Here is a 26,538-nt window from a genome sequence, read left to right as displayed (position 1 = left end):
GTGGGATCGAAACGATAAGACAGCAGGGCAGCGAAAATCTTTATACGAAGGAAATCAGCCCCCCCCAAAAAATATGCCGTGGGAAAAGACGGGGAGTCGCGAAAGCAACCAATATACGTAAAATACTAAGGGAAATCCGAGAACGAAAACAGAATAAGGCAATAAAAAAAGTGAGAAGAGCGTCTGGCCATCGCGCGCACCCGTTTGAGATGACATGCACTGACAGGTGAATCAACGGGTTTTTGCGCAAACAGGCCGGGGGAAACCGAAATGGCCGGATCTCGTCGCTTCGAGAAGCAAGCGACCCAGTTATGGGCGAGCGGGATAGAAATAAAAATAAACGACCACAAGTGATGCATTCTGAAGCTGTAGGTACAACGAAGAGGGAAGCTGCGCATTTCTCTAGTGGTAGTGTTGAAACCCAAAGGCTTGGTCAAGATGCGCTCGCGATGAAAAGGTATAGTAGCCGAGTGATTCTTTCTACATCTTGTTTCTCCGATGTGCGCGTTGTAAAGAAGCTGCCTGTGGTCTTCGAGTCTCCATTTGCGCTTATTCGGTTTATAATAGAAGAAAAAATGTAAGCCATTCCGCGAAAATAAGATGTATAGTCTCTTTTTCTTTTAACCTACGAGAAATTCGGAATACAGCTTTTATGGCACCATTGGTGAATTGTTTTAGCAGGTACCGGATTAATAATGACTTTCCTTAATTATAAAGAATTCACATGCTGGACGCTGGTGATCTATTAATGCCTACGTCAATGTGACACTCCAAATAACATAACATGGTAGCGTAGCGAAAACTTCATTCGGGAGATGGTCTCAACATGCACCTCATAGCTCTGGGAGTGTGGGTCGCTCGACCCTGGCATTTCCCGGAATTGATTTTCAGCAATGATTAGGTCCCACGATTGAGGGTTATCCCTCAAGCCCTGGCTGTCCAGTACGCCCGTGATAGGGCTAGGAGGCTTGACCTCCCGGTCCCATCATGACTAGCCAGGCAGGTGGCAACACCTTGTACAGGACCAGAATAGAGTTCTTTCCTCCTTTTCGTCCTCCTCCTCCTCCTTTTCATATAGGGAGGCGTACAGGCTGAGTAGAATGGGAAATCTTACTTGCAACTGTTATTAACTTGTTATTATCGTGGCGAATTGATCAAAGTTCTGCGCGTATTTTGTCACCGGTGTTTATTGCCACTGTTTAGTTTTGGGGCTTGTGAACATTTAGTGCCTGGTTACTTTAATGCCTGGACCTTTCCAAGGTCACAAACCTGAATTTTGTGTAACCTCTCGTAGCTGGTGCTCTGAACATTTTCGTCGTTCAAATTTCATTTGGTCGTGATGTACAGAGTAAGAGAGAGAAAGAGAGACAGAGAGAGGTAGAAGGAAATACATGGAAGTTACCCGTGGTAGGGCCCAGTTGGCTATCTTACACACGGGGAAAGGAAAGAAAGGCAAGAAGGAAGAATGAAAGCGCGCCGCGAAAGAAGCATATAAGTACTATACAAATTAAGACAAGTTAGGACAACCTCGTTATTTATTTATTTGGTTTCACAGAGAAGAGGCAAAGAGCTAGCTGGCAACTGCCACCAGGGAAGGCACAAAGCGCGCCGGCTGTTGAAGACAAAGGGTAAATAGAAAAATAATATTGAATTAAGACAGGAGAAACATTAAGAGGGAGAGAAAATTTTAAAAAATAGGGAGGGGGTGAAGACCAACACAAGAATTCATCTGAAACCCTTTGTGCAAGGTTAACCTTGGTTGTTAACAGTGCTAGAATATTAATGTGACGTTGCTTTCCGCCGTGGACAATACTGCATACGTGTTGGGAAAAAAGAAGATAACGAAGGACTTGGTAAGCTTATCACGCAGGTACTAATACACTTAAGTCAGCCCTAGAGCTGATGGGAATGTAATCTATTGCTTTTGTCACAAGCCATAAACACATGAAGAACGTCGCAACTAAAAGAGGAAGCTATAGATAGATGGCATTTAGCCATTACGATAGTCGAACAGTAATGTAATGCATGTCTGGATGTTTTCAACCCCGTGTTAAACGGTGATGTCTATGTAAATCTGAAGCACACTTACCGAAAGAGCTTACTGTAGATATATAAATACGTGAAATTTATTTATTTATTTATTTATTTATTTATTTATTTATTTATTGCAAATTGGAAATGCTCGCTACAAACACAGTATGTCACCGGCTTGCCACAACTATTATTTGTTAGATGAATGAAGGGTAATGATCGAAATGAAATCTTGCAGGTACTGACCAATACCCAACAAAGCTGCAAGCGGGCATACCGAGAGTGATTTTCCTTTATTCCCGCGAAGGCATTATTGATTAAAGTTTTTATCATTGCGTAAGGCCCTGCAGCCTCTTACACAGTGGTGGAAGTACATAATTCCTGTCGACCTGGGTGCGTTGTTATTGTGAACAGCAAAAATTAGGCAATTTGGTGTGAATCATCATGGATTCTAGTTTCCCATTCTAGGCTTCTGTGCGTCTAGTTCAAGAAAAATAAGTAATTTTCTTGTATAGTTGTCTTTTATAATGTTCCAACTGTACACGTGTAAGCATTGAGTACTTCCAACAGCGATGGAGCAGTGCTACAGTATGGTCGCTTATCAAGCAAAGAAATAGCTAGAACTCAGTATCTAATTAAAGCAGTTTTCAATTTCATAATATATATTTTCGTTTGTGCGGCCTTTCCGAAACCGCAGATGTCTCTGCCCTCTGAAAGGTATGTGTTACTATAAAATCCTGTGTTCCGCGGACTTCAAAAACTCTTGATGTCGAATGTAAGTCAGTGAGTAGAAGCCTTCGTTTTCAGCACGAACAAGCAAACACAGTACGTGGATAACTTTCAACTCAGGCTATCTGAAGAAAGTCCACCAGCCGCACGTCAGTGATGGTTGTACTCTTGACATTGGCTTGGGAATTGTTCTTCTCTTTCAAGGTCTAGAGCGTATATATGCGGAGGATATGAAACAACAGAAAGATACCCTGAACAACCAAGTAGCTCCCAGGAAGTCGTGTTTTTATTCTTATGTTTTGTATAGCGCAGAGGATTTATGGGCCTGTCGCGACTAAGGAAATCAATCACGAAGTTTTGGCTTACGCTACCGTGTCGGAGTCCTGCGTACAGAGGGCTGGCAACATAGGCTGAGTTCGGTTCTCGCCTGCAGTTCGATTTTCTGCCAATGGTGCTGAATTTTAATACCGCAATGCTCGCAAGAGACGTGCCTGCGCAAATATTGTTGCTGCATTTTAAAGAGGCGCAGGTGTTCCAGTTCAATCCATAGCACCGCGCGCGGAGGCTTTCTTTTTGTTGCGCAAGAATTGTCTGGTATGCGGACGGGAGGCAGCATAAAACAAAGATAGAAGCTCTGCGAAAAATTCAAGTAACCGAACTTCAAGGACAACTACGCGAGATTCGTATGCAGACTAAAGAGAGATAGCGATAAAGTAGGAAAGGCAGGGAGGCTAAAGTCAGTGCGGAGTGAAGGCCCGTTTCTTTGAAGCTGTTCTTTATTTGTTCTGAAACCATGCCCTTGTTCTCTATTCTTTGGAACTGCTTTGGAGCACGGCCGAAGCAGTACACGCAGTGCTCACCACATATGACGCTCTGCTGGTCGCATGCTGCTGCACTCTACAGAAAGGGACTCACCCACTATGTAGCATTCTGAAAGGGATTCTCTGTGGTACAGTATTACCCCTAACCCTTAACGCACGATGCTCGTGCGTGTATGGGGATTTAAAGAAACCTTGCCTTGTGTTAGAAGTGTTAGAGGTAGGTTATTCGTAGTTGCTTCTATTCTTAAGGATACAATGTGCTTAAATGCAGCATATATAACATAGAATGTTAAGCTCTGTGCAGGTTGTATGAGGCACAGAACGTAAAAAGAAAGGCAGAAGTGTGGTAAGTGCTATCTCATTACTAAGAATTGTGGTACGGTAAAGTATTATCTTCGTCAGATCCATTATGGTGGCCTAACAAATACCATACAAATATAATGTTCCCAGTGCGCGTCTATGAGCTAGAAGCATTAATAGAAAAGTTGAAGCCGAGCGGGCAGTGCTAAAGGAAATCATTTAGTTTTTACTATTGTGCCAATGTATAGTTTTGGGTGGGGGGATGAAATTAAGTGGGGCAATGAAATTAGGAAATCTGAAGGTGCATGTTGGAATCAGCTGGCGCAAGACAGGCGTAATTGAAAATAGCTGGCATTTAAAAAAATGATGATGATGATGATGTCTTTTTTTTTTTTTTTTTGAGGCGGGTGCGTAAAGCGCGCTGTTATGGCAATTCTATTTCGTTGCGTTTGCGCCCTGAATAAATAAATTACATTCTACTGCAGAGAATTATTGCTGCCATCGTTGAGGTAATCGGTGTGCTTACGTTCACAAAACTGTTTGCGAGAAACAAATGTGGCTTGGTCCCCCTGCTTCTTTTGAACGGCAATTTCTGATCACTCCGGCACAGAAAGCAACCCATTAATGTGAAGAAGAGGGAATCGGATCTTTCAAAACGCGTTTGAAATATTTTCACATTGTTTTTGTGTCACGTACAAATCTTTGAGATCCACAGCGTTTTAAGCCGTGGTGGAAACGAAAACAATCGATGATGTGTAGCTTCACACTGTACGCTACTTGTCAGTCACGCGATTGTGGCATTTGATGCCAGCTGCGTTATGCGTAAGAAACCGTTCAAATCATCGCGTTTCAAAGTTCGAAGGCTATTTAGTTATTATCGTCGCCACCATCAACTTATTTCCTTTCTCTGTTCGTGCTCACGTGGCATGCCAACATTGAACATTACAGATGTCTTGCCGCGATACATGAAGCGCTAGACACGGCGCTTTTTTACGAGCAGAATGATATGATAAAAACATTTGTCGCTCTGATTCTGATCGAATGAATACGCGAAACAAGAGTGGAGCCGTTAGAGGAAAGTGGGCGAAAGGGTCGATATGGCCATGGTGTAAATACATGCGCGGACAGAGATGCATGCACATTGACCGTACATGCCAATACATTCACGAATCTTAGACGAAGAGGAATCTTGATGTCAGCTCGAACCACTTTTTTCATACGACTGTGTAATAAGACCTTGGATTAACAAGTTTAAACACGCACGCACGCACGTACGCACGAGCGCCCGCACACACAGTGACACACTCGAACACTCACGCACGCACATATCCATGCTCGAACACGCACACACTTCCCGTGTGCGGCTTCTCGCGCAAACTCATACTCGCATTTATCACGTTGATCCGTATTCTATTTTGTCGAGGTACCCGATTATGGCACACATAACTGTTTACGAGTAGGAGTGTAATGTCACGCACTTCACGACTCCATACGCGTGTATTATTCAGCTTGGAAGAAGGTACACACTTGTTTACGTACTTGTATGTTTACCTAAAGACACGGAGTCCAATGTCCTGCTTACCATAGCTTACGTCCAAGCAAACCTCCAGTGCAGAGTGACGCGTGATTACCTCCTGCCGCCCTCGGTGAATGTTTACGGCCTCAATTATATCCGTTTCATCCAACTCTTCCTATATCGGGAGCGAGGAACGAGGATTAAGCGGTCATTACGACGGTGGGCCGTGACCCCCAAAAATGCAATATCCAGGCTGGATGACCGCGGGCGCCACGTAATCTTGAAGCGAAAGCAATGTCATGAGATGTAGTGAGACCACTTACACGGCCTATATGAGCAGGGTTTGTCGATGAAAATAAAAGAAGAAAAAGGTAGCAGTAGATAAGGACAACCTATGGGCTGCATATGCGACTTAGGGCAATGGCCCAAGGATGACCGCGGAATTGGTGAGTAAAGTAAAGACGTAAGGGTACAAGGGCAAAGGTACAACCGAGGATGTCAAGAAGAAAGCGCGAACAGGCGAATGCGAGAGACTCTTCTGAAGCAACAAGACGTGCCCGAAGGGCTTGTGGCTTTACGAAACGGAAATCATCCTGCTAATGGAACACGAGCGCGAGAACAATGAGTTATAAGAACGCTGCCTTAACAGGAGGTGAGGAAGCGAGGAAGAGTGGTAGTACTTGGGCAATGGAAAGGGGAAGGCAATATCCCCGACGGTCGGTGATCAGGACGTGATCTACGCTGCGGTGACTCCGCGAGGCAATCTGGAGGGGCTCCTCTCGGCAATGTGTCATTTAAGCGCTCATTACGGAGCTGGGTTAAGACAGTTCGTGCTGGCTTCGATGTGCCGTACGCAACGGTGGAGAGAAGGAAGGGCGGGAGGTGCAGGCCACGAAAGAAGGTGGGCGTGCGACCGCTCATAACGAGGGCTGCTCACTCGTGGAAGACGATTGCCTCCATTCTGGCGCCAGGGTTATACGCACATACGCGAGCAGGGGTGGGCGCTTGCTGCTTCATTAAGGCATGCACGTGTTGGCATAATCCATCCCGCGACTGAGCACTCAACAAATAATGAAGCACGAGAAGCAATTAAGAGAACATGAAACTGTATGTACAAAAACTTAAACGAGGTTAAGCCATGAAAAGGAGAGCGAAAGTGTTTTATTTTTCAACAAAAACTCGGAATCTGAAAAGCGAATGGGCGCGTATGTTATCGTTTAATACCTGTACTACTGCGCCATGACCCGGAACAACGACATGGCTGGTGTGCTCTTCTGACACCTCGAATCAGATGAGATCATTCCTTTTAATGGTTGCAGTCGAAAAAAATAAAAGACACAAAGGAAGAAATAATACAGGGACATAAAGCAAGGACAACGAAAAAAAAAAAAAACACTGCACGAGTGGTGTCACCCCAAGTGGAGTTTTATTCACTAATCCAAAAACATCTATGTGCGCAAAAACGAAAGAAGTAGAAACAAAGGAAGAAGTAAAAAAAAGAAAGCTCGAGCGTGTGACATCACCAAAAAAGCACGTTCCGTAGGAGTCATCTATCACGTTATGCATATTTCAAAATCACGCCACGTGAAAGTTTTTTGCTGCATGGGAGCCTTTTGTTTTTTTTATTGCGATAGAGACTTGCCCTTAAGGCATAATTCTTGGAGCGTATATGTGTATTATATGTGTTCTCTGAGGCCTGTGTTGTGTATGAATTGAAGTAGTGTTTTGTGGAATCTGTTGTCATGTATCCAGCGGTCATAGCTGGTTGTCACTCTGTAGCGGAGGCCGGCTTGCAGTAGGAGACGCGAACCTTTTCCTCGTGTTTTCTACTGAAACATTAAGCAATTATCGTCTCAAGTGGGGGCTCATCATTGCTTTTAGACAGACTCGCACCTCTACATTCTGCTACACAACGTAAATTGATTTAGTGTGCAACGAAGCTCAGTTGACTGACCTTTCTAAGGATACGGTTCACTTTCCTAGTCTGGTGCTCGTAAATACGCAGATATTTTGTAGCCTGCGGTTTGTGACAAAAAGCAGGTTTACAAAAATATTCTTTCCTCTCCCCCTCCCCCCCTCCTTCCTAAGGTAGTGAAACATCCTGTCTAGGTCTTTTTTTTTTACTGAAGGAGAGCCAACTGTCCATAAGTATTATGAACATATATATACGTGCCGAAAGACTGCACCAAATGTTTGCGAGGCCAAATTGCATAACTGTTTTTTATCTTTAACTACTTCTGAAGCGCAGTTCTATTCGGGACAGTGGTTTTCTGCCGTCGCAATTTATCACGAATAAAAGAAAATTATTTTTGGCTTTAATTTTCTTCTTTCCAATGTATATTAAGAAAAGCAACTAACGTACAAATGATACCTTGCCACTTAAAGCGAGCGATTGATGCCTAGCGACAAACTACCATGAATATGTAGACAATTTTCGATGTTTTTAGAGCTTACGAAAAGGCCACTTTATATATAGCTGGCAACGTAAGAGTTGAAGGAGGGTGCCCGAAAATTGATACAGATGAACTTCTCAGAGGCTTCTCAAAAGCAGTTTAAAAGCACAGAAATTCTGTTTCCCCCAACATCGCCCTGGCTAAATCAATACGGCAGGACCGCGGAAATAAACGAATTTCAGACGTCTCTTCTACTTGTGGTGAGGCTTAGAGCGTCTCCTCCAAGATAAATTCGCAATGACAAACGCAGCACTGGTGGCATTAGTCACCGTAAGTCTTGAAATATATGGGAGGCTTTCCAGATAACGCCACAGGAGAACGCTGGGTTTACGTCTTGCAAAATCTTGTGCCAGCGGCAAAAGAAAACGTAAGAAAAGTAGGCATCCGAGGAAACTGAGATCAGCCTCCGAGGTGTGGGTATGTTAGAGGCACGCCCACGGGATTTATGACGCCAGTTGGACTAGACGCGCGAGATCTCACCAGGGAAGTGTTCGTCGGAGGCGTTATTCCCCCGAGGAAGTTTCGGCGACATGGGTTCTTGGCGGATCAAAAATCAATAGTTTACTGGTTAGCCGGCTGTGCTTTGATTCCACAAGATTTGTAACTAGGCGGATAGAAGCTTTAGTGTTTAGAAATTTTATCATTAGAGTATTTTATCTATTACAATAAAACACAAGTCATTTGCCTAGAAATTGAAGGGACATATACAGGTGTTGTCGGATCTACTCAGACGTTCACGGGATATTTATTACGGCCTGAAGTTAATAAAGAGTTGTCGATAGAATACAACAACAAATCCCGAAACAAGGCACGAGACTTCAAAAAAGCTATTTGAATTGGCCTAGAGGCGTTCTAACTCGTGTCCAGGACAAATAAAAAGAAAACAGAAGAAAACAAAGAAACTTTAATCGGCTCTTCTCAAAGGAGAAATGGACAAGGTAGCTCGGGTTAGTTCAACAAATTCAGAAATGCAAACAAACAAAAAATGGTTCAGACGGTACAGTTGACAGAAAAAAATTTACAGTTGAGCAAAGCCGTATTGTGTTCTGTACTGCGCACTCGTTTAAGTCTAATAAACAAATCCTTTTTTTTCTACGCAGGACCATTTACCTACACATTAGCACGCGTGGATCTTCGAACTCAAGGGTATTGAAGACGCTGTGCACTGAAGGTGAGTTAGCTCATGCTTGAAGTGGCTGCTAACATCGTATACGCGTTGCCTAAGTCTCAAAATAACTTTGTTGGGATTAACAGATTCTTCACTTATGGAAGAACTTAGCGTTGAACTGCAGCACGTAAGCTTTGCACGGAGAGCACCAGTTTCTCTCTCCACGAAGGGCTCGTAATTATTGCACAAAATTAATGTTTTTTCCCCCTTGATTTCCCATTGAGGCCTTTCTATTAGGAATAAATAATCGATGTCACAATCCTTCCATTCATAAAATAATATGCCCTGGTGGCTTAATGGCTATGGCCTTGCGCTCCTAAGCACGAGGTTGCGGGATCAAATCTCGGCTTCTGCGGTGGCATATTGATGGGACCTAAATGCAAAAACGCCCGCTTACTGTGCATTATTCCCGAGTCTCCCACTATAACGTGCCTCGTAATCAGATAGTGGTTCTGGCACGTAAGACCCCGGAAATGAATAAATTATTAATATGCTCACTTTCACGGAAATTTTGATGACAACCTATGTGATGTTGGGCATGTTGAGTCAGGTGTTTGGAAGCATCGACTTCATTTTATCTTGACCTCAAGGAAACAGGGACGGGATGTGCTTGCCTTTGGTCGCCTTTTGCGTTTGTCCTTGCGTATGTCAGGCTGTATACATGAGTATATATTGTATGTAACGCCTGTAAGTATGGTTAACGCCAAAAAAAAAGGTAATTAACGTAGCTATCAAAACTGCACAATATCCAGTTTATGGTGAAGAAATAAAGGTGATTCATGAAGTCTGTAAACATTACCTTTAATGAATCAAATCGCCTATTTGTCTTGAAAATGCTCTGCCAGGCGGTAAGGTAAATTTTTGACCGAACTCTAAGCCATTTCAAGTTTATTCAAAGTACTTCGCCATTGCTTATCGGGTTTGAAATGCCAAGAGAGAAAAAATAGAGAGAGAAAGCAATGAGAAGAAAGGCAGGGAGGTCACCCAGACGAGCATCCGGATTGCAAACCTACACTGGCGGTGAGGGAAAGGTGGAATATACCAAGACTGCCACCTCAACAACCTCTAGTTCTAGTGATAGTGGTTCTATTAGAGATTACAAAATGCACCGATCAAATGAGCATTAAAGTATGTCTAGCAACATAAAATAATGGAGATGTTCAGAAGACGGAAATATTATGTGCATCTTGCGGCTTCGTTGCTTGGCGTTAGACCGCTGCATGCTATTTAAGGGCCTTGGACTTTAGCAAACCGCACTGACATGTCATGTTCTGAATATACTACGATTTTCCAAATGACTTGTCGATGCAATGTTATAACTGATAGTGTCGGAAAGATCTCTGCCTAGACTTTAAAAAAATCGTAAAGTATTGACCATAAGGACAAGCCATAAAGAATTGATGTCATCATAATATTTGTACAAAGCTTAAGGCTCATGCTAGGCGGGTGATGTCATAACGCAACAAGAATCAATATGCGAGTATATACATCGAATTCCAATTTTTAAATAATTTCGGAAGTTATCAACACTCAATTTAGACTTAAATTCAGACTTCGTCTCCCTTGCTTTCTCTTCGGACGCAAAAGAAGCAAATACGAGCTCTAATGCATTGAATGCTTTTGACGAAAGCTATTAAATATAGGACTGTTGGCATAAACAAGTTATATATCCACAAGAACAAATTTATTTCTTCTTGAACGGGAGCATTGAATGCACCGGGTACAATTTCTTCTGCACTCATCTTCGCATTCCACTGAACAGGGTCCACCGATACGGAAAAGCTTCTTTAACGAAGAGCCCAGTATGTCCGACATGCCGTACGTGCAATACCCTTGCGCGCATTCCCAATGGCTTCCCCCGTTGCCCAACTACATTCCTCTCCTCTCCATGTTGCGCAAGAGCGGGCTGCAATCGGTCCGTCTCCTTCGTCCCACACTCTCCCTATAGCTTCCGTTCCCCCCATTTCCTGCCACCAAGCATCAGCGTGCAGTGAATCCAGGAGCAGCCGTCGAGGCAAATCCATCGGGTGGATTGACTTGGGCTATGGCTAGCCTGAACTGCTTCAGACCGAAGTCAGGTTATCTGTAACCCTCTCCAATCTAATCGATCTCTGCGACTGGCTCAAGTGCACCGCGGTTCGGCTGCCTTCGCCCTCAACTTTCTCCATGTCTGCGTTTTCACCCACTCCTTCCCTTCCTCACATTCCTCTTCCTATCCCTCTCTTTTTTTTTTTTTTTCACTGTCTCCATCGCTCTAACGCTCCTGTTTTCACACGCGAGTCTGCTCTCCTCGCCTTGATTCGATGTCGAAAGGGACAAATATATTGACCAAGCACAGCTCGAAACCTATTGTCTCGCCCCAGGCTCCCTGCCGTCACTACGGATTGTGCCAGCGAACTCAACGGTACCCGTCTCGCCAACCACTGCCCTACGCCACTTTCATTTGCTTTGCTATCGTACACTGGTGTACTTAACTAATGCTAGAGTGTTGTCCGTGTAAACAATACTGGATTGGTAGGCCCAACCGTACAATGAACATATTTAGGTGAGAACTCGGAGTATAATTCTGAAAACACTTGAAGCATAAACTTTTACCCTCACTTTTTGAGATGCACGAAGTGGTAAATCAAGATAATAACGATGAAATTATTTCGTTATTATTGATTTTAGCCTGATCAAGGTAACTCATGATTGTTTATGTTATCCAACACATAGAAGTGTTTATAGAAGAAGTTAGTTATGGTACCACATGCTATTAAAAAGTACGACAATGTGCAGAAGTCAAATGGTGCAGTACTTTGACGTGGCGTGATATAAGTGTGCAGGTTATAAAGCATAGCGCTTAAATTATAAAGTTTGAAAGGCTGTGATAAAGCTCTGTTCCCGGAAGGAAATCTTAGAGGGAATCAGAGGGACTTATAAACTGGCCTGCATTTCCATCAATCAGTGCGTGGCAAAACATGCTTGCACGTGAGTATAACGTAATTGCAATAAAAACTCGCTGTGTCTCCAAGTACGCGCAAGGAACGTAAAATGTTTTCCTTATAGCTCTCATTTTGTGTGCAATATAAAGTCGATTCAGTGCAAAAATACACTGCTTGCTGCTATGCACTTTGACGGTGCAAGAGCACCGGTGTGGTTGAGTGGACGAAACACATAACTTTACGTTCGTAAGAACTATTAGCGATTGACCCGGTCGACTTAATAATGTTTGCTATCACAATTGGGTGGTGTCTGCTCACTTGAGTAGCTCTGGCGTGCGAACTGCTTTTCTAATAGGTGCCAAGTTCATCAATTTATTTTTCTAACCTTGAATGCCTGGATAAATGATGCTGCTAGTCAGAGTACATGTAAATAAAAGTAATATCTCTACTGTTGCTGTGCAACCAAGAATGAAAGCGGAGAGTCTATTGATCGTATCGGTAGAAAACACTTGTTCCACGTTCATTTTTCTATGGATAGTTGCTTAACTCATTACTACAGTCGATGCAATGGGGCAGTAAAAAAGTTATAATTGTGCTTATATCAGTGTTATTTGGTACCAGTACATGACAAAAAAAGTAGAACTATTGTAAAGAAAGCATTCGGCAGAGACCAAGCATGACATTTTTGGCCATCTTTCTGTCACACGCACTGTCAGCTAGGCGCATGTTTTAGATTTCCGTGCATAAATTTAAGCTTTGATAAAATTATTCCGGTAGAAGATTGTTCCACTTATTTTTTTTACTGTTTTATTTCGGCTAAGACCAGCCAAAGCCACCTCTTTGCTTAAACAACCCGAATTTGTTAAATAGCAACATGACGAAGTCAAGTTAAGGCTTGTTTGGCTGTTCGCAGTTTTTTCACTCTTTGACTCTTTCTTTGGGTACATTGCTTGCCATGTGGGAAACATATCGCACCTTTTATGTGGTCCAAACATTCGCGGTCCTCGGAATATGCGTGCAAGTGCGTGCACAAAACACAAATATGCATATACCTGAGCGCACTTAACGCAAACATTCTATCACCAAGCATTGTCTTATTTATGAAATTCCAAATGCATGAGGTGGTCCTCTGCAAGAAATGTGATAAACTATCAGCGGTTTCTGCGATAATGATTGCAAAAAAAAAAAAAAAACAACGAAGCCGAGCTGAGAAAAAATGCCCCCAGCAACATCTCAAAATAAAAGAGAATTGCGTTCGGAGAACGCCAAACTGCGTTTCAACTCGTGAGACAGGGTAGCTGCATGAGAGAGAGAGAGAGAGAGAGAGAGAGAAAGCTTAAGTGTGGCGGGCAAAATGAATGTCAGCAATCAGACTAGGAATTACAATTTTTGCAGCCACAATAGTGCCTTGTGCAATAAAAGTTGACGGGCAGTTTGACAGATTGTTCTGAACACACTCCTTGGATGTTCGACTTTTGGCCGCATTGAACTCAACAGCCGTCGCTGCACCGTTCACGTACGGTAAAAAAAAAAAAAAACATAGAAGCGCTTGACACATATGTTAGGCATTTAGATTAACGTGTTCAGTACAGTAAGAACAACAAGATTTCAGTTCGCCCCACAACGATATTTTATTTAGGAGCATATATTTCGCACTAGTGTTACTGTATAGGCTCCCTCTAACAATAAGTTTAACAGTAAGTCTATCTCGCGCACCAATGCACGCGGTTATTCGGACTGAATATGGTTCCCCCTCGGCAAAAAACCAATGGCCCAGTGTATTTGAGCGTGCTGGTTCTGTTGGCCGATCCTTAATTAGTGCTTGAGGATGGCGCCACCACGCCTTGTCTATAGTTGTACGAGAACTTGGATCGATTGACGAAGACCTCGAAACCGAAATAAAATTCAGACGAATGATGTAAAGCTTCGCGACATGCCCCCTTTGTGTAAAAAACGGCTACGCTCGAGTGTGTCCGCTTGTAAAACGGAGCACTACTTAATCGACGCACATAATGCGTCAATTGAAATATCGGTCCTAATGAAAGCCAAGATTAGTCAGAACGCCAGTTCTATTGAGTATTAATAGCTCTACGGGTTTTACTAAAGAAATTAGCCGGTGCCACGCACATTCGCTCCTCTTTGATCATTTTATCTTTAGGCTTCATATACAACCATTGCGTTATTACACAAGGATCTACAAACCCAATTTCTTGTGGTTGATCGCTCGTCGGTGTATTGAAAGCTTCTTGTCTACTTAGTTTCACTTGTTCATGTTGGTTACTGTTGCTGGGGTGACGAGAGCTGCGGTATAGAGCTGTTTCGAAGGATGGAGCCGTTGGTGTATATGTGTGTATGTGCTCTTGGTACTTCTAAAATAATAAGAGTGAAGCAAGCTGTTTGAGAGCTGGCGATTACAGATCAGTTTTTTTTTTTCTTGACGTCAAGCATTGTCCAGTTGATCTTGGACTGAACTAGGCACCTAGGAGCAGCTAAAGATTGTGCGAAGCTGGATAGTAATGCCTCACGACGCACGCACACCGTTCGGCACAACGAGGTGCGTGTTTGGTCCGCAGATAGAGATGCTACAGATAGTGGCGAGGAGTCCGGGCAAGGAGCCGCACGCGTACCCTTGGTACTACAACTGCAATGAGGGTATTGATGAAGTTCAACACTCCTCAGCTGACAACATCGACGGCAGCAGACTTGACAACGCTTCGCGTCGAACCGCGCTTTATTAATGGCGCAGCGACACACAAATGGTAGATTTCTGCAAGTTGAAGGCGGCATTGCAATGTTTACTGTCAGCGCTGTGGCATGGACTGCGTAAACAGCCTACACAGTGTGTACGCAAACCGACTGAGAAAGGCTACAAAGTCATTTTCCAATGATTACCAAGTCACTGTGTTATTACGTGCTAGTAACGTGCCGATCAAGCTGCCCGTTAAGCGCATGCAAATGACTGACGTCTATCGATCCCGCTTTCTACAGGACAGACACAGCAACAATGCGCCGCCTGCTATCACGCAAATGCGTCCCATCTGAATGGATAATGATGATGAAAAACGTTTATTGAATAGACAGAGAGTTTGCAGGCCAAAAATGGCCCTTTACATAGGTGGAGTCCTTAGTCTGGGACCCCACTGGACGAAGCTGCTACCCGCGCCCGTTGGACTAGAGCCCTTTGAGACTCCAGCGCCGAGCAATTGAGTAGGGCTGGCTCCCATGCCTCTCTAGGGGGGGAAGGGTTGGGGGCAAGGGACGGATTCATCTGACGTGCCCACACCATGTGAAAGTTATCGGAGACTTCCCCACAGTGAGGGCATCGCCCATCAACTTAGACTCCATTCCATTCTCAAGAACAGACGCTGCAACGAAAATTCGTGTGTTTGCAAATGAAGCCATCAAAACTTTATGGAACACACCAAGCTTAAAGCATACACGTCTACACCGACTCGACCCATCCCTTCGACTTCGACCCCCATCTGGACTCTCTCGACTCGAAACAGCAGTACTTTGCCGACTGTGGCTTGGTGTCGCCTACACAAGATCCTTCGCCTTCCGAGTCGGTATGGACGACAGCGCGGCTTGCAGACACTGCGGCGGCGAGGAGACTATCGAACACGTGCTTTGCCACTGTCCTCAATACAGCCCGAACCGGCTGTCACTAGCGACCGCGTTGGCACGCCTTGACGACAGGCCACTTTCAGAACAGTCAGTTTTGGAATGCCGACGTGAACTGTCGTAGCAGCAAAAGTCGGTCAAGGCTTTGTGACTTTTCTACGTGACAGTGGCCTATTAGAAAGACTATAATGACCCCATTTCGTCCCTTTTCATATTTTTTTTCTCACGCTTTTATTTTTGTCACGCTCTTGTTTCCGTCTTGCCCTTTTCTTTCCCCTAGTGCAGGGTAGCAAACCGGAGGTTTTAAGTCTGGTTAACTTCCCTGCCTTTCTCTCATTTGCATCTCTCTCTCTCTCTTTCTCTCCCTCGCCACATAGGCCGTCACCGTCGAATACCTATGACGCCTGATAGCAACATATAAGTGGGGTTGCTGGTAGCCTCCGACGTGTTGCTTGCGCTGCGCAGACGCTGTAATGGACTTTAATTTGTGCATTAGCAGCAAAGCTACCACTGCTTTTTAGAATATACGTCTCATATTCGCTTTAAGATGGATTCCTCTAAGATAGAAATAAATTGTTTTCTCTCTCTCGCCCTATTTGCCCTCTTTCAAACCACTATTTCTCCACTGCAAGTGCAGGGTAGCGAACCGGAAAGTCGCATGTTAAGTATCCTGTCTTTCCTCTCTCTCTCTATCTCTCTACCTCTCTCTATTTTCACTAGCTGATGTGGGCTACTAGGTCTATGTTCTGTGTGAGATAAGTAATGCACATTGGAGAGGTTTTTCATTGTTAGGCTGCAATGTGCAATGCCAAAAATTAAGGTTATAGCTGGTCGTACCATCGAACTTAACTACACCCCTATACTTGCTGAGCTTATTAGCTCGTCTCCATTGGCTTACGACACATAACTACCACATATCTGTCATTACATTGGGGATTATGTAACGATAAAGCTCTACAGGCCGGCGAGAAAGTCGTTTGCTATTTTGGCCTTTTGGCGCGGGCACATACATATTTTGGCCTTCTGGCACAAGTTCACAGAGTGCCTGCCAATCACCTCTGCTGTGTTCAGTGAACATTATTTCAAGGAGGGCAAATGCACTTGCCTAACCTTATGAGGCTTTGAGAAATGCGTGTTTTACGGCAAAGGATAAGTACGCTTTGTTTGAAAACATAAGCAGACCCCGAATACTTAACACGTAGACGCAGTTTCATGACTTCACATCTAATTATATGGCCGATGTAACATTAGTATTGATAAGGGCATTACATGCATTACAAAAAAATTTACGACATAATAGTATGTTGCAAAACAGGAATCTTCTTTCTATGCGCCAGAGAGTTAATGAGGTGTTAACCTTTTTGCAAAATCACATTTCGCTAATTCTATTTCATGAAGAAAAAGACTAAAATACATTTCATTATTCAATTCATCATATATATTTGTTAATAATTTGCAGATGCATGTCTACAAAAGCGAGCGGAGTATTTGGAACCGGTCAAAGTTTGCAGAAGACGGATTTGCTAGAACTAAAGCCTTGTCTTCGCAAAGCTAATATTGTTGTTGCGCATAAGTTATGAGCTGGCGCTGGAAGCAGTTCCGCTAACAGAAACTTGCCGGGAACAATGATAAAACGTTTACGCGCCGCAGTTTAGCTGGAGATAAAAAGAGAAAGAGAGAGAGAGAGCAACTCTTAAACGAAAGTTCTAGAGCTTATCCTGGGGGTTTGCACGGATCAGGGAGGATACGTAGTGTACTATTGAACCAGTTATACTGAAACTTGCGTGATTTACCGATGACATTATTGCTTATTGCTCTATTTCTTTCTACGAGAATACGAATCAGCTTGTAAACAAGCAGACAGTAAACTTTCTTGCAACGGCAATCCTCCTATTACTCTTCTTCGTAGATTAGTTCACATATTCAAGCACCACGCATGGTAATTTGACGCTTTCGCATCGTGGTGTTACGGGGGAATACCTACGTACTTATTTTTTATTACAAACCAACTTCTTTCACTCTAATCTTGGCCAAAATGTCGAGTCTTAGTCGAGTCTAAATTCGGGCACAAACTCCCCACTGGGGAATGGTCATACAGTGCGTTGCATTTTTTTGCAATCATTACTTACGGATCCTACACTGTACCCTTGAAACCAACGCCATATCTTAAGCGATAAGCGAGTGCAAAGTATACCACGCACACTATGATGCTCTCTTCAGTAAACTCATTTCTACTGCAGATCGTGTGTTTGGTAAATGAAAGAAATATTGGTGTAGTGCTTTTTTGCTCACATAATTTGCCCGCCGACACGGCTACCTTCGTTTTCACGCGTCCTCTTCAGAAGTTTCTCCTTGTTGTTGCAGACGCAATTCTCTGGTTGTTTGCTTCATTTGCGCATTGCTTGCCCGCGCAAGCTCCCATCTGCGCTCTAACCGCGCCTCGGTAAGGCCAAATGGAAACGCGCTGGCTGGCAAGCCAAGGACGCATAAGGGTGCTTTATGTCGCGTGTCGATGCATGAGCCCGTGGTGTAATGGTTTCAATATCGGGCTTCTGTACTATACTCATACTCAGTAGTCTCTTGGAGCACTGTGGCAGCTACAGGATAATTTAGCCAATAGGGAGGTCGAACGCCCCTCAAAAAAGTGTTCATCCTCGCCGCGTCATCTGCTCAGCGTCTGCTCTGCCATTCTCCATGGATGGTGGAGGGACGCAACGAATGTTTTGGCGGTGCAGCCATAAGCTGCGTTTACTTGGATGCATCAGCGGGGCTCCGCTTCACCTATAAGCTTTCTCAGGAGTTCCTTGCAGTCTCCTTAGCCAGCAGTAATTTCGAACACCCGTATAAATGCCGCGTAGTATGCTAGCTGTCTATATGGCGTTTTCTCGCCACCATCATCACGTGTAGCATACTACACCGGAGTAGTAAATTAATCACGCAATAAATAAATAGGCCTTTATAGAGCACCGGATCGTTAAGTCAACACCAGCGCTGATGCTGTGGCGGCATCTGCTAAATGGACATGAAACCCCGTTTACAGCTCGACACAACCTCTGTAGCCCTCTATCAGAGCCAAAAAGAATATCATATCTCTATAACAAAAAAATAAAACATACCTGATGATTTGCCCTCAACGTGCGATTACACTAAGCGATTACTGATTTTTACCCTTCATTTCTTGCTGTCAAGGCAACGAAGAAGTAACAAGCGCAAACTTGGATCGAAGCATTCCGTCTGCGTGCGCGCTGCCATGTTGCTACGCATGGGTGAAGGAAAACGTTAGGAGGGAGCATCGCGCAACGCGATTGACACCATACCTGATGGCTCAACACGTGATCGCACGTAAAAGTGCGTCGTTGGTTTATTGTTCCCGCTCTGCAAGCAAGCCACGGCAGTGCAGCTGAACAGGCGAGCACCAAATAAAATTACTGACATAGCTACTGGGGCCCAAACGTCTAAGCAAATCGCGATTCTTGCTGCATGATCTCGACGCAAGCGGTCACGTGTTGGGCCAACACTGAGCAAATGTACGGGCTTTGCGGAGCGTTCGCTTGCCAAGGCTGGCTGCGTGACGTAATGACATTTGTTCCCCATTGATATCGCTCCATAATATTAAAAGGAGGTTCGTATGCATGTTATACGCGTACGCGGTTAAATATAGTGTGGTTGCTCTTTCTTTTTTTACATCGTTATTTTATGTCTAATCCCTGCAAATTGCAAATACTGCATTTGGGAGAATATTAGGCGAGTATTTGCCCACACATTTTTAAGCTCAGAACGCACCTCGTGTTACATTTGGGTCCGTGACAGGAATATAGCGCAATTATCATTCCTTTATTTTTTATGGCGCCCGAAACTACAGTGAACTAAAGAAAATAGGGCCCACCACGATCGCTACCGCGTGCAGAGATGTGTTCGATTGAGTTGCAGGCACTTTTGGAGTGCGGCCTGTCAAATAACCTTGACGGCATGGAAGACGACGCTGTTCTCGCCGACAGGGACAAAGGCGACAGCCGTGATAATGAGTAAATTGTGATAACAGACATGCTCAGATTTCTTGCAGGAAAGTCAAGGGGTGCGTCTGTAAGTGCAATGCTTCAACTCTATGACGCACTGTTCCTGGGTCTCCTACGCTACAGCTTACCTGTACTAGGTGGGACCGGTAAGACCAACCTCCGAGCCCTCCAGTCTGTACAAGCTTAAGCTCTGCGAATTTGTCTTGGCCTTCCCAGGTGTGCATCAACGGCAGCAACAATAGCCATCGCGCATGATCACCCCATCAGTACATATATTCATGTCGACTCTTTAAGGATGCACATCAGGCACTCCGCCTGACTTCCATCGCATCATCTCGCCTCCCTTCCTGCGTTCGCGCTCGACCTCGTTCAGCGTTTAGCAGAATTATTGCCGCCAACCAAAGAAGTTTACCGTCAAACTTCACACCTGCAGCACGACCATCTCTACCGCTGTGGTACCTGCATCCACTCTAGGCCCTTCTTGTTATTCCCGGCATCAAAACGAAAACGGAGATGTCATCTTTCGCCCTCAAACAAACCGTTCTTTCATTCCTACATGAAAAACACAACGAACGCACCCACGTTTACACGGACGGTTCTGTCTCCTCTAAAAGTTCAGCTGGAGCAGTAGTACTTCCCGCTCAATCTGTCACTATCAAATTCAAGACGTCTCACGTTACATCATCGATGGCTGCACAACTCGCAGCCATCCGTGCTGCTCTGGAGTTTATTGGTCCCAAATCACCACATTCATGGTCCATCTTTTGTGATTCAAAGGCAGCTCTCCAATGTCTCCTGTCCCCTTTCAACCACGGACCGAATGTGCAAATAGTCGCAGACATCCGACTACTCCACCACTACGCAATCGACAAGGGAGACAACATCATCTACCAGTGGATACCGCCCAGATTATGCCCATACCGCTGTCAAAAACAAATGCAGCCACAAGTATTCGCTCCCTCGCACGCGAGCTTACGCTAACTCTGTGGAAAACCAGTGAATTCACGAACACACGTCTTCACAGATTGCATCCAAGTTTGCAACTCCGTCTTCCACCAGGGTTGCCACGAGCGGAAGCAACACTTCTGTGCCGCCTATGGCTCGGCGTGGCCTTCACTAACTCCTATTCCTTCCGCATTGGTATGGCTGACAACCCTGCTTGCGAGACCTGCTGCTGCGAAGAGACGATTGCGCACCTCCTCTGTGACTGTCCACGTTACAATGTGCCAAGAAAAGTGCTCGTGACCGCGCTCGAAAAACTGGACAATCGCCCCTTCACAGAAGAGAAAGTTCTAGGACACTGGTCCAGAAGGGTTTCGGCATTCAAGGTCTTAAGGGCTTTGCTCAAGTTCTTAAGGACATGTGAATTGTGTGACCGCCTTTGACTATTGCTGCGCGTAACATTGCGCTACTGTGTGCATTTTTCTTGTTTTTTTTTTCTCTCTCTTCCTTCTCCTTTTATTCCCTTTACCCCTTTCCCCAGCACAGGGTAGCCAGCCGGTATTTACACTGGCTAACCTCCCTGTCTTTCCTTCCCTTTTCTCTCTCTCTCTCTCGTCAGCATTCTTCCCCCTTACAAGGATGATAATTATATAGCCTTCGTCCTCTCGTCACGGAGGCAGCTAACAGCTACAGGCGACGAGGTTGTGCTTGTATCATCCCCTGCTTCTGTTAACCCAAATTGGGTATTTGAGGTATGAATAAATTAATACTACGCAGCGCTTCGTCTGTCTCAGTCATGTCCCGTTGTTCAGCGCTGTTACTCGTTTTTTTTCAACATTCGGATTTGGCAAAGTCAATTGTTTTGGCGTGGGCCGCGGCGTCAAGACTGACGCCGTGACTGTTCACCGTGGGGTCTCGCAGTGCCAGCCACATCAGGTCCATCGCCGCGAACGTGACGTCATCATACGGGGTTGGTACCATCGGATGCTAAAGCCGAACGCTCGCGGGATTTCGCGCTGCATAGGGCATATAATGCATTCGCATTAAAAAAGGAAAAAAAAAGCTTGAAAGAGAGTTTACATAACACTTACTAGAAAATGGCCAAACCAAGGAATTCACACCGTCTTCTCTAGGCGATTTAAAATATTTCTAAAGCTATTCTTAAAGTTGCCAGCCACTAGTAGATCCATTTTTACCACGGCCCGTGGATTGGCGCACGTAAGTTCGTGCGCTCCCAGACGTCGTTGTAGACGTGCTTGCAGTTCCTGCCAAGGATGCAAAAAATCCCCCATTAATCTGATTAAGGCTTTCGAGGCAGACCAGAAACTGAGCGATTGCGTTCAGCACACCATGAAGAACATAATGTATTTTGTCCGTCCGCGTAAAATTGCCAACGACGTTTTTACGCGAAAGCGACACTATTTTGTGGAAACGACTGCGAACGAATGAGAGATATACCGAGATGGAAAAAGACTTGACGATCATATTCGTCTCTGCGCTTGTCCTTCTATGTACGCGACGAAATTGGGATTTTTTTTTTTTTTTTTCGGATTGCTTTCCCTCCTATCTCGTGCCGAACGCAGCAGTATGATGACCGCCTCAGCGGCTTCGAAGCCATTTGTCAAAGTCAGAGTCGGGACAGCAGTTGAGACACGCCTGTACATAGAGTCCAGAGGACTAGAGGACGAGTGAGAAATCCGAGACACAAATGTCTCTCTCCCGATGCGCGTGACGTCGGTGTAGACTGCCACGAACCGATTGTTACACACAGGTCCAGCAGAAAAGACAATCTGTGTTTTCGCACGCTATGCTGCTGTCCACCCGCCCCCCATTCCGCCAAGCTACATCCCAAGTAACTTCCTTTCCTCTTTTCCGCTTCCAAGTTGCATAACGGAAGGAAACTCTTTCGCTGTCGTCGAATCCCCGAAGCCAGCCCACTGATCACCCTGTCGGCCGCTTTACCACAATGCGCTTCGCCCACGCCTCGCTTACGTCACACGGGAAGCCGCTTGTCACAGTTTCCTTCCTCTTCCTTTTTTCCTGAGCCCGAGTATATTCGTATTATTTTGTGTTTCTCGACGGGCTCTACATCATTGTGGGGCGAGGTTTCCCGCCCAAAATCGTAACTTTCCCTGAGACACGTGTCGGCTTCGTGCTTTTGGGGGGTGACAACACTGTGGCCGTTTTCGCCCAAGTTGCCGCAAGTCTTACTTACAGGTGCTGTAAAAGAATTTCTGCACTGGACAGCCGCGTCCCCATAGTGACGCGATGGCAGACGCGTTAAGCGTGCCTTTCTTACGAAACTGAAGGCTTAGCTATAGTTCGACTAGAGTGTACTGTAGTCCGCGCCACGCCCGGGGCAGTTATGCCAAGGCCGATCCAAATTGGCCGCGAAGCTTCGGGCGGAAGGCGGTTCGGAACAAATTGCCGCCGACACCAGCAAGGGTGGTTATGGGAGCAGGGATTGAAGCGCGATTATGTTTGGAGGAAACAAACATTGGGAAAGAAAAGAAAGCGTTTTTTAATTAAAGCGAGACACAGTAAATTCATTCAACAAAAATAAAATTCCTAAAAAAATATATATGCGTGGCGAGTAAACAATAGCAAGTCTATATTATTTTATCATTATCAATCAATGCATTTTTTCAGCACCCATCGTAAGAGGCCGCTATCGCTTGCAAAGCAATGCAGCTCTTAAAGTGTGCAGAAAGGTGCGCTCGTAAATTCACCTGTTAGAAACGCCCCCATCACACGTTGTGTTGTTTTGCTTCTCGAGGTTTGTCTGAATTTGGTGACGGGGGTAGCTTCATCGTTTCTCAGTCTGTACAGTCAAAAGTAGCTAGTTATGACCTCCAGATAGTTGCTTACTTTAGTTGTTTTCGTGCGACTGCTCAGGCCAGCGGGCTTGGTGCCCAAGCATAGAACCCGCAGTCTACACCTAAAGGTTTCGTCACCCTCCAAAGAAAGCATGTTCTGTAAATCTTGACAGCCCCTCGCTACTAGAGCTTATCGCTCATCTTAACGAAGTATGGACGGAAGGAAACCTTCCCCAGGACTGGAAAATGGCCGAGGTTCGTTTGATACCGAAGCCAGGCAAGCCACCAGCCATTGAGAACCTACGACCAATCTCTCTCACCGCGTGTGTAGGAAAGCTCCAAGAGCACATCGTTAGTAGTAAACGTTTGCAACTGCCCCGGCTCGTTCCAAAAATTTTGCATGGATGAAACAAAAATGAGATCAAATGCTATGATATCAGGTCTATCTTTAGCTGCCAAAATCACGACCCGGTTATGAGACGCACTATAGCGGGAAGCTCGGCATTAACTTTTACCACCTGAGGTTTTCTAACGTGCACGTAAGTCTAAGTACACGCCCGTTTTAGCGTTTCGCTCCCACTGAATTGCGACCGCCACAGCCGGGATCGAACGGGAGAGCTCGAGTTCAGCGCTGTGTATTGCCACAGCCGCTAAGCTACCGTGGCATAGTGGGTTCATTTCAACTTAAACAAGGATTATTCACTCGCATGCACATGGTATGAATGATGTGGTGCAGTAAAGTAGGTTAGAATGTTTGCCACGGCAGCGCATTTCTGACACGACAATGAAGCCAGGAGCCTCAAGCGCCAGGGCCCGCGCCAGCTGTGGAGGCGATTGAAAGTACCACTATCATCTGCGTATAGTCGCATTTATGACGTGGAGAAACAAATTTAACAAGAGCGGACGCTTCCATAGAGCCCAGCGGAAGAATTCGCCGTGGCACATCAAGCGGCTGACGTGAACACGTGAACCACACTTCCGGTTTCGGGCGCGCGCAGCTTGAACGCTAAATAGTACGTGTTACTCAAGCTGCACTGATGGGCGCGGCATTCGTGCATTTGTTTATGCTTCCACTACCCAACCGAGCGCTGTCTTGGTGCAAAATCACTTTGTTTATTTAGTAAGATTAATATCATTGCGAGCAATCTTTACAAGCGTCCATCAAACGTTCAACGCACGATTTCGTAAAGTAGACACGAGACTCCTTGTGAAATGAGCAAATATTTGTTTTGCTCTAAAAATGCTCGTTCTGGGCTTTTCGTGCGCTCATTAGTGCTGTGGCACCAGAAAAGCAACAGTAGTTCCCGTACGAAGCTCCACCGGATGGCATTAGCTGAAATAAATAAATTATAATCATGTGTCATTTGATATTTAGACGCGATTGATCAGGCTCATCTCGTTCTCCTTACTTTTCTAGAATGAACTAACTTAGGTTGAAGTTTGACCATATAAAAGCAACAGACAATGAGGCCTAGGAAAGCATCGGGGAAATTAGCTGTAGTTGAAATCGCAACGTGGAAAATAATAAAAAAATAGCAAATCAACTAGACAAAAATTTAACGCATCGCCCGTGGGAGCCGTACCCACAACCTCCGCTTTACGCGTACCAATTGTGCTACGGCGACGGCTATCAAACTGTTCACTAACTTGGCTATTTATGTTTACTCGGTCTAGCCCTAGGAGTGTTAGCCAGTCCGACTCAGAACCAAGGTGGGCAGATGTGGAACATCCTTTTTTGCCCGATGGCGTCAGGTAACACGTGATCTAACGATAGCGGCCACGTTCCTAATAAACCTTCCCATGGTACCTAATGACATCCAGGCTGCCAGATTCGAGACCATCGAAGCTAACAAGCCATATAAAGCCTGTTAGATTTATATGGTCTTGATTAACAAAGTCGAACCACTTGGTTCCCCTTCTCAGGTTCAAGTTTGTACCTCAGACGATTTCTTCTATTTAACATTCTTAAGTAGCGTGACCTGCAGTGACCGATCCTACTGTGTGTGACCTGCACTGTGTGTTCTACTTTATTATTTGAGATTTGTCATTTTGCTCTTTCTTTCTTTTTCGCTCCAATCCTTCCTATCTTTCATTTCTATGTTTCTGTCTCCCGCACTACTGGTGGCAGTTGCCAGTCTGCTTCTCGCTTTCCCTTTCCTGTAAAATGAATATATGTTTTCAAAACAAATAATAATAGTTATTATTATAGGAAAACTGCATGCAGATGCGAAACGTGTTAAAGTGGTGAGTGGGTGACATTACGAACAAAGGCAATTCGCTGAGAAGTGTCACAAACATGGCGCCGTAAGGTTCAGTCAACTCGAAACTAACCAACGTTAAACTAACCGCGCCACAGCGGCCGACCTGTCTTTCGCTACGGCCTGTCTTTCACTAACTGCGTCGAAATGGCCCAGTTATTTTTCGCAAACTGTGTCACAACGCCCACTGCCGCGTCCTAAGCCCAAATTGCTTGAAATGCAGCGCTGACTGTCAACCCAAATTACTCACCTTGCCGGGGTACAATAGCGCAGGAGTGCCGTGTAGGCGGGCGACAGTAACGTCGAAAATAAACGGCGATACGGCAGGAGACCAGTTAATTTCTACGAGACACTTCTCAGTTTTAGCGGGGAAAGAAAGATAAAATACGGTCTTTTAACTGCATTCAACACTCTTTTTTCCAATGCTAACGTTAGCTAACGGCTGATGTGAATACTAGCATGTCGTATTTCCTGTTGCCAGTTTTCGCCGAGTGTACAATTTTACTGAATTTCTTTCTGTATTTTTATGCTTTCTAACAACACCTGACGGCGGTGACATCGGTGAAAGAAAGAAAGAAAGAAAGAAAGAAAGAAAGAAAGAAAGAAAGAAAGAAAGGAAGAAAGAAAGAAAGGCCAGGAGCGCGCAATCGGAACTCGTGAGGAAAAACAAAAAGCGAAGGCATCTTTTCCCCCGAACAGCTAACAGGGCACAGCCAGCATCACGGTGGCTCCAGCGGACAAATACAAAAGAAAGAAAACCACGCATTTTTGTGAATTGTAGCGACTGCAAACTGAAAAGCAACTGTTCGGGCAACGCCAGAACGGACTGCACCGCTTCGACGCCGCCAGAATCGGCTACCGACTGCCTGGAAGGAGAACGAAGGCGCATGTAGCAAGGATATGGTTCCAGAGAAAAAAAGAATAGAGAGAAATAATTCTTACG

The 26,538-nt window shown here is 44.9% G+C and overlaps 1 protein-coding gene across 1 annotated transcript in view; it reads left to right on the top strand.

Moving 5' to 3' along the window:
- Window positions 1–26,538, top strand: part of SPR (Sex peptide receptor) — a 237,098-nt gene that overhangs the window by 104,925 nt on the left and 105,635 nt on the right. Inside the window, exon 3 of the mRNA XM_055070572.2 lies at window positions 8,951–9,021. The gene's annotated coding sequence lies outside the window, so the exon portion shown is untranslated. The remainder of the gene's footprint in view (window positions 1–8,950; window positions 9,022–26,538) is intronic.

This window comes from Dermacentor andersoni, chromosome 5 (assembly GCF_023375885.2).
Source record: "Dermacentor andersoni chromosome 5, qqDerAnde1_hic_scaffold, whole genome shotgun sequence".
In the NCBI taxonomy this organism is placed as follows: Eukaryota; Metazoa; Arthropoda; class Arachnida; order Ixodida; family Ixodidae; genus Dermacentor; species Dermacentor andersoni.
Note: the sequence above shows the minus strand (reverse complement) of the source record. Positions and strands in the feature narration are given on the sequence as shown.